At 44.6% G+C, this 11,344-nt stretch overlaps 1 pseudogene; it reads left to right on the forward strand.

Annotated features, from left to right (window-relative positions):
- Positions 1 to 1,928: 1,928 nt before the first annotated feature.
- LOC148534216 (5S ribosomal RNA) lies at positions 1,929 to 2,047 on the forward strand (annotated as a pseudogene).
- The last annotated feature ends 9,297 nt before the right edge of the window (positions 2,048 to 11,344 follow it).

The raw sequence follows: 11,344 nt of genomic DNA on the forward strand, positions 1-11,344 counted from the left end.
TCTGTGACTATGCAGGCCTTACCTCACTCTGTATCCATAACATACAAGTATTAGTCTGTGACTATGCAGGCCGTATCTCACTGTGTATCCATAACATACAAGTATTAGTCTGTGACTATGCAGGCCGTATCTGACTGTGTATCCATAACGTACAAGTATTAGTCTGTGACTATGCAGGCCGTATCTCACTGTGTATCCATAACATACAAGTACTAGTCTGTGACTCTGCAGGCCATAGCCCACTATATATCAATAACGTACAAGTATTAGTCTGTGACTATGCAGGCCGTATCTGACTGTGTATCCATAACATACAAGTATTAGTCTGTGACTATGCAGGCCGTATCTCACTGTGTATCCATAACATACAAGTAATAGTCTGTGACTATGCAGGCCGTATCTCACTGTGTATCCATAACATACAAGTATTAGTCTGTGACTATGCAGGCCGTATCTGACTGTGTATCCATAACGTACAAGTATTAGTCTGTGACTATGCAGGCCGTATCTCACTGTGTATCCATAACATACAAGTACTAGTCTGTGACTCTGCAGGCCATAGCCCACTATATATCAATAACGTACAAGTATTAGTCTGTGACTATGCAGGCCGTATCTGACTGTGTATCCATAACATACAAGTATTAGTCTGTGACTATGCTGGCCGTATCTCACTGTGTATCCATAACATACAAGTAATAGTCTGTGACTCTGCAGGCCTTACCTCACTCTGTATCCATAACATACAAGTATTAGTCTGTGACTATGCAGGCCTTACCTCACTCTGTATCCATAACATACAAGTATTAGTCTGTGACTATGCAGGCCGTATCTCACTGTGTATCCATAACATACAAGTATTAGTCTGTGACTATGCAGGCCGTATCTGACTGTGTATCCATAACGTACAAGTATTAGTCTGTGACTATGCAGGCCGTATCTCACTGTGTATCCATAACATACAAGTACTGTGACTCTGCAGGCCGTATCTCACTGTGTATCCATAACATACAAGTACTAGTCTGTGACTCTGCAGGCCATAGCCCACTATATATCAATAACGTACAAGTACTAGTCTGTGACACTGCAGGCCTTACCTCACTCTGTATCCATAACATACAAGTATTAGTCTGTGACTATGCAGGCCTTACCTCACTCTGTATCCATAACATACAAGTATTAGTCTGTGACTATGCAGGCCGTATCTGACTGTGTATCCATAACGTACAAGTATTAGTCTGTGACTATGCAGGCCGTATCTCACTGTGTATCCATAACATACAAGTACTGTGACTCTGCAGGCCATAGCCCACTATATATCAATAACGTACAAGTATTAGTCTGTGACTCTGCAGGCCTTACCTCACTCTGTATCCATAACGTACAAGTATTAGTCTGTGACACCGCTTGTCGTACCCCACTGTGTATCCATATCGTACAAGTATTAGTCTGTGACTATGCAGGCCATACCCCACTGTGTATCCATAACGTACAAGTACTAGTCTGTGACACTGCAGGTCGTACCCCACTGTGTATCCATATCGTACAAGTATTAGTCTGTGACTATGCAGGCCTTACCTCACTCTGTATCCATAACATACAAGTACTAGTCTGTGACACCGCAGGTCGTACCCCACTGTGTATCCATAACGTACAAGTATTAGTCTGTGACTATGCAGGCCTTACCTCACTCTGTATCCATAATATACAAGTATTAGTCTGTGACTATGCAGGCCTTACCTCACTCTGTATCCATAACATACAAGTATTAGTCTGTGACTATGCAGGCCTTACCTCACTCTGTATCCATAATATACAAGTATTAGTCTGTGACTATGCAGGCCTTACCTCACTCTGTATCCATAACGTACAAGTATTAGTCTGTGACTCTGCAGGCCGTGCGAATACTACCTTTCCCTATGAAATATGCCTACAGCAATACATTAATTGATTTGCCCAATCTCGTCTGATCTTGGAAGCCAAACAATAATAGGCCTGGTTAGTACTTGGAAGGGAGACCTCTGGGGAATAACAGGTGCTGTAGGTCAAAAGAGGACTTTTAGGACTAGAAACGCACAGGACAGAGCATTTTCTGATAATACTCAGTTGTACGACTATTATATTATTACACTGTCATTATTTTTAAAACTAAAACATAACCAGTGGTATGCTGATACTAATAATACTTCGCCGAAAGATTTAATTATGTAAAACAAAATCTTACCATAGCAAGTGATTAATTATATCACTTGTTAAAATTTGATTATTGTATAATTTTAGTGATATATAAATATAATAAAAGTTATTTTTTAATATACATATAACTATACGATTAAGAGTGCCCCAGCAACTAATCCCATTCTTTTTTCTCTTGTTGTTTATTGTACGCACTTTATTGGGCTTTTGTGAGCACCACCAATAATATTAGATGTTGCAATTAAGACATTGATATTAGATGGTTGGTTTCAAAAATTTTACTATGGTTCTGTGCAGAATCTTCCTTCTTTTGTTTGTATCTTTTCTGCCACTGCAGAGCCATTCTGTTTCCCAGATGTGCCATGTTTGAAGTTGACCAGCTACATGTGTGCCACCCACTGCTGTCATTTAACTTAGTAAGCCAGCTAGCTTGGTGCAACCTTTTGGCTTAAACTGGATGAAAACAATATTTTGAGTTGAGAGGTGGTCAAAATTGACTGGAAATGAGTGGAAATGAATGTTATTGAGGTTAATAATACTTAGTGACAAAAAAGGCTCAAATTACAATATGTGATTGTAACTTTTGTAAATTTTCGGAAAAAAATACAAAACCAAAACTAGTCGCAGCAGTTTGGCAAAACCAAAATCAAAACCGGCCGACGAATTAGAACCAAAACCAGCAAAAATGGTCCAGTGAACATCTCTAGTTTTTTCTAATGACACAGTGCCCCTTTAAAACAGTGGGCCTGATTCAGACCCACTCGCGAGCGGCTGTCCGCTCGCAAGTGGGTCGATGGTCTGCACTGCGCATGCGCACGATGGAGGGAGCTCCGTCGTGCGTATGCGCGAGACGCGACGAGCGAAGTACTTTCCTTCGCTCGTAGTGTCTGATCAAAGGGGGCGTGCTGTCGATGTTGATTGACAGCATGCCCCCTTTGGTGGGCGTGCCGGGGGCGTGCCTCCCAGATGGAGGCGTTCTCAAGGGAACGCCTACCGTCAGAAGCCGGCCCCACTGACATCACTAGTGATGTCAGTGGGAGTGAATTTGGCTCTGAAAGAGCCAAAATTACTCCTGGCCTTGCGGTTGAGAAACTCAACCCAGGCTTCTGCTCGAAGTGGTGATGGTCGCGATGGTCAAAACCATCGCGCCCATCATCCTGCACACTCGTATATGCTGTGGGTGGTGACCCACAGCTATATGAGCGTCCAGGAGGACGCTCCATATTTATGGAGGTGGGCCCTGATTCAGAGCGAGCGCTCTGGTCAGAGCGTCCGGCTCTGAATCAGGGCCAGTGTTCCTAATGGTGTATTTTTAGTGCCTGGCCATGAACACGCAACATAGTGCCTCACAGTGCTGCAGCTCACAATCCACAGTGCCTCTACACTGCCCTTTAACACAGTGCTCCTTATAGGTTTTAATGAACAGTGCCACTGAGGGCTTTATAACAGTGCTCCAGTCCACTCCTAATCACAGTGCTCCAGTCCACTCCTAATCACAGTGCTCCAGTCCACTCCTAATCACAGTGCTCCAGTCCACTCCTAATCACAGTGCTCCAGTCCACTCCTAATCACAGTGCTCCAGTCCACTCCTAATCACAGTGCTCCAGTCCACTCCTAATCACAGTGCTCCAGTCCACTCCTAATCACAGTGCTCCAGTCCACTCCTAATCACAGTGCTCCAGTCCACTCCTAATCACAGTGCTCCAGTCCACTCCACACATGAGATCCGTCTACGTGAAAATGCTGTTTTGCCTCGTTTTGGGATCTGAGCCTGGTGGAAAGACCCGAGCCGGGTTTCCGCGGTGTTGACAGGAAATCGAATCGCACATCTCTAATGGAAAAACAGCTTTAAAACAAAGGTCCTGCTCTTTGTATGTACCGCTCTGAACTAAATTCGCCCCTTTAAATAAAATGCCATTTTGCTTCTTAAATCAATCATAAAACCATAAATGTGTCATAAAAGAAGTCATACAAAGTAAAAAGAAATAGCTTTATAGATCATTAGTTATTCATAGTACCGTTGTCAATAAACATCAGCGCTTGTTTAATAGTTTGCTGGTGAAAGAAATAGGCCATTAATGAGGAATTATGGGCAATGGAGGGGGAGGTCAAAGTTCACACGACGGAAGAAGCCAATTTATATGCAAACTCGCCAGTCTGGGAACACATTTAGGAAATTTTAATCAACACAGTTTGGATCACTTCTCACTTACAATTGTGGGTGCAATCAGTCTGATCGTATTACTACCAGATTTCTTCTCAGCTCCAAATATAAGTTGTTTGCAATTGGTTTTAGGAAGGCTCTGATTTATTCTCCATTGAGTTTACCTCAAGTACCCTCTAGTGAAAAAGGATTTAATAGGAATTTTACTTGGGTGGATATGATTCTGTAAAATTATGCTTAATGGTAGATGTTTTGAAAGCGCCAATTATTTATTCTTCTACATAATATTTGCTTGGAAGGAATCAAATATCACGAGGAATTCATTATTAGCGACTAGAGCTGGAATGCTCAAAGTTGCAGAATGTACATCTGAGTTTACACTTGGGCCCAGGTACAAATCTGTCCCATATATTACATTGCCCGGTGCTCTATGCAGCTTCAGCCAATGGATATTAGCCTAATTTTTTCAGAAATATCCCCTTTTGCACATAGAGGCCCTCATTCAGAGGCGCTCGCAAAATGCGAGCGGTCGCTCTGAATGTGGGCGGCCGCTTGGGTTTTGAAGTTATCACCCACAGCTTTAGCGACCGACCAGGTTGATGGTCGCGATGGTCAAGACCATCACGACCATCGGGGCTTGCGACGAGACCCTAAGGTTGGGTCTCGGCAACCTCAAGCCCCAGGGAACTTTCTGCTCTGATCCAGCAGGAAGCTCCCCACTGACATCACTGCTGATGTCAGTGCGGCCGCCCACAAAACCGCAGGCGTTCCTTAAGGAACGCCTCCGTTTGTGAAACCACCCCCCGCCACACCTACAAAACAGGGCAAGCTGTTGATCAACATCAACAGCCGCCCCTTTTGTAGTGAGCTCCGGAGCGAGAGAATTTCTCTCTTGCTCCGGGGCTTGCGCACGAGCAGTGCGGCCGCTGCGCGTGTGCAGGGTCTAAACATCGACCCGCTTGCGAGCACTCATTGCTTGCGAGCAGGTCTGAATGAGGTCCAGATTCCCTAATTTGCAGAAATAACCTCCACTTTATCATATATCCCTTTCATATTCTCCATTTCACATAGCGCTTCAACAGTCTCCTCTCCGATGTGTCGCTGTGGCTGCTATTCAGGCATGACCAGAGGTAGTGGCCAGAGATGAGAAGTTTTACAGGTGGGGGAGATCGCTCTAATAGCCCCTAGAGCCGCACCCTGTGCTGATCATTTAAAACATTTTTATTTTTTTTGTATGGCTACGCCTCCCACGGATTTAGCAACGATCTTGGTCCACCAGGGCTGTGGATTATAAAACCCATTTATGTCCATTTTGTGTACTTTTATTCTGCCTGTGAAACACAAGACCCTACTGGCTAAAATGAACTTAATAGCTCTTTTCAAAGCTTAAAGAACTGGAGTCTGCTATATCCGTCCGTTATTGGCTGAGTAAATGAGGTCAATTGTAAATAGATTTCAGATGTGTTGCTGGCTTTCTGCGCACTATGGGGTCTATTCATCATCACTTAATTTCTACAAAAGTAGGTGAAATTAAGCTTTTCACCTATTTTTGTATAAATTCAGGGGTCTATTTACTAAGCAGTGTTAGGAGACAGAGTGAAAAGTGATAAGGTGCCAGCCAATCAGCTCCTAACTGCCATGTCACCAGGCTGTGTTTGAAAAATGACAGTTGGGAGCTGATTGGCTGGCACCTTATCACTTTTCACTCTGTCTCCTAACACTGCTTAGTAAATAGACCCCTAAGTGTCATTGTCATTCATCAAACATGTAACGCAGGAGATATCACTGATATCTCCTGGTTACAGTTCTCCCCCAATAATTTCCACAGTCCCCATACTACAGTATGGGGATATGCAAATTGTGAAATTCATCAAGTTCCGAAAAAGCATTTTTTTGGGAACATGACAGTGATACTGTACGCCATCCAGAGATGGCGTACAGCACCCGATACAGCAGAGGGATCTGAAAAGATCCCTCCCTGCTGTCTCCTCTTACCTTCCAGCAGCTCCCTCCTGGCTCCCCAAGCTCTCCTTCTGTGAGCCGTTGTTAAGGGAGAGGGCACAGCAGCAGCAACGGGGGACTGGCACTGCAGGGCTGCATGATCTGAGTGGGGGTCACAGACTCCTGTGGCAGCTGCAGGCTTGCGGTGGCGGGGGGCCAGGTATCAGGCATCGGGTATATCCCGGGCTGAGCGAGGAGGCGAGCGGGCAGGAGAGGAAGGTGGCCAGGTCTCAGGCAGCGCGGGATATCCGGGCTTGAGCGGAGGATGCCGAGGAGGCGAGCGAGGGGGGGGCTTGACTCTGACGGCTTCTCTCCTGTCTCTTCGCAGCCTGTCTTCAAGCTGCACATGCGCAGCTTCAAGACAGGCTACAAAGAGCGAAGGCAGCATGAGAAAAAAGCCCCTTTTCCGAAAAGCTGTCTCCACAAAAGGAGCAGATTTTCAGAAGTGATAATTAAATATTAGAGGCATGATGAATGCCTTCAATACTAGGATTGAACTCGCAGCGAGTTCAATCCTTAATTATCACTAGGGAAATTTTTCTCTTCATTATTAGGGCCATTAAGCTTGTGTCGCTAAAGTGTAGGTATAAAGTTGTATCTGTCATGTAATGTTGTATCTTTGTGTTGCGAAATCTCAGGAACAAAAAGGGAAAAATAAGTGGTTTAAATTCCCTTGGTTTTAAAGTGGATACGGATTAGCACTTATTAGGTTAATCTAACATATAATGGTGGAGATCAACCTGGATAACTTAGATGTTTATCTAATAATTATTTATTCTAAGCAAAACGTAATCCCATGTAGCATAAGTATACATACAACAATAATGCAAATGTTATATACAAGATAGGGGAAAAAGATAGGAAGGTAGGGTCAATACATGTAAAATACATGTAAGATACAAGAAGGAAATGAAACCTTGTGCCAGTTCAGTTCCAAAAAATACAGTCTTTTCTCACTTCAATCAAAGATGAGACGTATCATTTGTCCCACCTTCAATGATGTCATAGGCCCTCATTCAGAGCCGCTCGTTAGCGGTAGTACGCTCGTTCCGAGCGATGTTTGCACATCTGCGCATGCGTACGCTTTTTAGTACGCATGCGCGAACCAGTCAGTGCGGCCGAAAATCGTTTGTACGCTATATAGCAAGTGCCTGCTATTTTGAGTGACAGAATGAGGCGTATGTGGGTGGTAACAGGGGAAGGTGCTTGAAAATGGGGAGTGGAGATCCGAACGCAGGCGTGCTTAAAGGTCAAAACGGGCGTTTTATGGGTGTGTATATTTAAAACAGCAGCGTCATTGACCACGTCACTGGGTTATTTTAGAGCCAGAACTGCTCGCAAATTTGTGGTAGCAAACACCAACCACAAGAATAGCGAGCAGTTCATACGCTGGTCGATGTACTCGATTAATCTAATAAATAGCGGACATGACGTATGGTGCGAGCGGCCAGGGGGCGTTTTTAACAAATAAACGAGCGTATGTTTTTCTCGTTCGTTCAGACTTAGAGGTGTGAACAGACTGCAATGTGCGTACGGATCATTTGAATAGCCACCCCTTGTTTTTAAACGAACGACCGCAAATAGCGAACGGCTCTGAATGAGGGCCATAGTTCCTCAGTCAGAATATGAAAAATCAAAATAACACCAATATGTCTTACAGTGGATAATCTTGGCTACCCAGATTACTGTTGGTTGTAGATTGTTTTTGTTTTTAAAAGAAAAAAGGAATCAGATCTAAAAGACAGCATTAGATGTCATGTGCTATATTGAATTCTGTTCTTCGAATGGAAATTGTTGTTGAACACAATGGAGGACACAGTAATGTTAGTCAAGTGATTGCATTGCAAACACTCCACCTGGTGACAAAATCTCTAAGTACTTTTTTATTTTCTTGATAAATAGCGCATCCTCTGATGTACCTACATTTCAAATTTTTATGTGATTGCTGTGAAGTCTCCCAAACTGCGTGGGACCTTCATCAGTACTATATAGGGGTAGCTGCAAAATTTGCAAAATACAATTTGGATGGGATTATACTTAAAGACTGATCTTGTTTTTCCTGTTGAAGCCAGGAGAGCACTTCTGCGCAGTCTCCATATTGGCTCCTATAGGGAGGCTTTGTTCCCTAACCAAGATGGCTGCCATCTGTACTTCTGCATGTGCACAGTGCCAACTTGTCACTGTGTTAGAGCTAGGGCCAGATTAACAATGGAGCAGATGGAGCTACAGCTCCAGGCCTCCACATAAAAATAGGCCCATTGTCATGACAACATGATGTTGACTGGCCATTTGCTTTCCACACGGTCAGCCCTAAATTATAAGTCATAAAATTGTATTTCTATTTACCTCACAAAATGAAGCATTTTTTTTCTTTCACATATTTACGGAGACATTGGGGCTGAGAGTATAGTTGGTGCACACAACCACATGGCACTGGCCACACCCTCACAGCACTGGTCATGCCCCCTCTGCTTCTCATAATAGGCCCTTGGTCATTTTCAGCTCCAGGCCCATGTGGTCCTCAATCTGGCCCTGGTTAGAGCCCTGCAGTACTTCCTATAGAAGTATGGAATTGATCTTCAATTGACCATCGCCTACACACCAGAGCAAAATAGTGCATGTGAGTGTGTGAACTGCACATTTGTAGAGAAAGACAGATGCATGCTGAAAGATACTAAACAAGCAATTTTGGGTGGAAGCAGTGTCCACAGGCATTAATTTGAAAAATCGACCTCCCACAATTGCCTTAAAAGACAAAAAACAAAATGTAAGCGTGGTCAGGAAGAAGACCAAATGTAAAGTATCTCAGAGTTCTTGGAAGTACTGATACCAAAAAAGAGAAGACACCAGCTGGATTTAAAGTCCATGGAGTGTATCATGATTGATTATTGCCATGAAAGTAAAGAGCACAAATTAAAGATCGGCTGGAACCTCAAGTGCAGAACAAGTTTGTGTCACTGGATGTGCCAGCAGATGGAGACATCCAGTATCTGAACCAGAGGTTACCAGCGTGGACATCCAACCACAGAAAAGAACTTCTGTGAGATCAAATATTGGAAAACCACCAAGCAGATACAATGAGGAATTTGCGAATATTATGTTTAGTGAACCTCTATATATTCAAGCTGACTGGTGTGACTGGAAGTCCAAAGAGACCTTGCATTAATCAAGTTTCACAAGTATGAGTTTGTGAGGAAAGAGGCTGTTGATATGGGTTAGGTCTGGGATCCCGGGAGTCAGAATACCGACAGCAGCATCCTGACAGTCAGAGTGCCGACCCAACTAGGTAACTATCCTAACCCTTCCTCCCCTTACTATTCCCCTAACCCTCCCTCCCTGCAGCATAGCCCTAACCCTCCCTCCCTGCAGCCTAACCCTAACCCCCCCATAGCCTAACCCTAATGCTTCCTGCGTGCATCCTAACCTTAACCCTCCCCCTAGTGCCTAACCCTAACACCTAACCCCTACCCTAACTCTAATAATATTTACCGTTCATATACGGTGGTCTGGATTCTGGTGCTGGGACTCTGACTGCTGTCGGGATTCTGGTGCCAGTAATTTGACTGCCGGCATCCCGTTGATATAGTGTACACGGTCAGTGAGAGGAGTCTTGCTGATGTCCCTACCAAGAAATATGGACTAGAATAAGGGAAGCTTGTAGTGACTGGTGGTGGGGTGTTGAAGCCAGGAGAGTGTTACTGTGCAGTCTCCATATTGGCTTGCTTATGGAGACTTCATTCCCCGTCTGTACTTCTGTGCATGCACGGTGCCATCTTGTCATGGTGCAAGAGTGCTACAGTGAGAACCTGCAATATACTGCATCCACTGCATTATTCACCACTTGCATCCTGCGTCGCTTCCAACATATAGTCACCGGCTGGTGGTCTGCATGCTCTGGTCAAGCTTTGCTCCATGAAAAGAGTGTGTTACATGCATAACTGTGAGTACGGCTATACAATAAAGTTACTGCTAAATAAACCACCCCACTGGCTAAGTACTGGGCTGTTCAGTGACTTCAGGGTATCCGCTGGTGTGTACCTACACTCTGGTATACCATCTGCAACAGTACACACTAATGCCATCTGTATCACATATTTTGTGGCTGTGTATGCGTATGAGTCCCATTGCATCTGAACATAGAAGCAAAGTGATAGCGGTAGCCAGAGCCGTAACAGGACACAGTTGCTTCCTGTGCGGGCCCGCCCCATGAGTGCACAGGACGCCATTACATCACACAGAAGGGGGGCATGACTGGCAGCTCCAGTAAGTGCAGTGCCCGATCAACTGTGCGAGGTGCCCATCTGGAGTGTCCTGTAGATGTTCGTGGGTGCTGCAGCAGCAATCCTGGCAGCAGGGTGCCACTGCTGCTAGCCAGGAGCAAGGGCTGTGGGGTGGCGACGGTGCTGCCCACAGAGCCTCTGCACTCTGTGCGACAGCATCAGTCGCCCATAGCTAGTTACAGCCCTGGAGGTAGCTATCGCTTTGCTTCCAATCCTTGCTCGCAAGTTGTGTCTTTGCAACCGAATTATATTAGCAGTACCTCATTGTGATTATGGGTGATATTTTCACATCTCATCCACATTAAAAAGGCGGGATGTGGTAAATATGCCCCTTAGTTGGTCATCCAATCTTGGAACATAACAGCAAAAAGTAAATAGTTCCTATACTTCTCACGTTGGAACAATTTTATGTTGAAGACAGTGGCGTAACTAGGGTCTTTAGAGTCCAGGGCAAGTTGAAGAACGGCGTTTCCCCCCCCCACACACACACACATCCAAACACATAGAAAAATGTGGTCACATACCAAAGGGACATGGTCACTGAAAATGGGGTATGCCAACATGACATGCCACACATTTCTCGTCACTCTGGGAACATTCCTTTCTATTCTACATGCACCTTACCTATACAGTAGTTTCTCACAACGTGGAACCTCTGAAGAAATGTATCCTCCCTGGGTAGATGGCGTCTTCAGTCGGTATT

This window comes from Taudactylus pleione, unplaced genomic scaffold (genome assembly GCF_031769625.1).
Source record: "Taudactylus pleione unplaced genomic scaffold, aTauple2 ptg000070l, whole genome shotgun sequence".
In the NCBI taxonomy this organism is placed as follows: domain Eukaryota; kingdom Metazoa; phylum Chordata; class Amphibia; order Anura; family Myobatrachidae; genus Taudactylus; species Taudactylus pleione.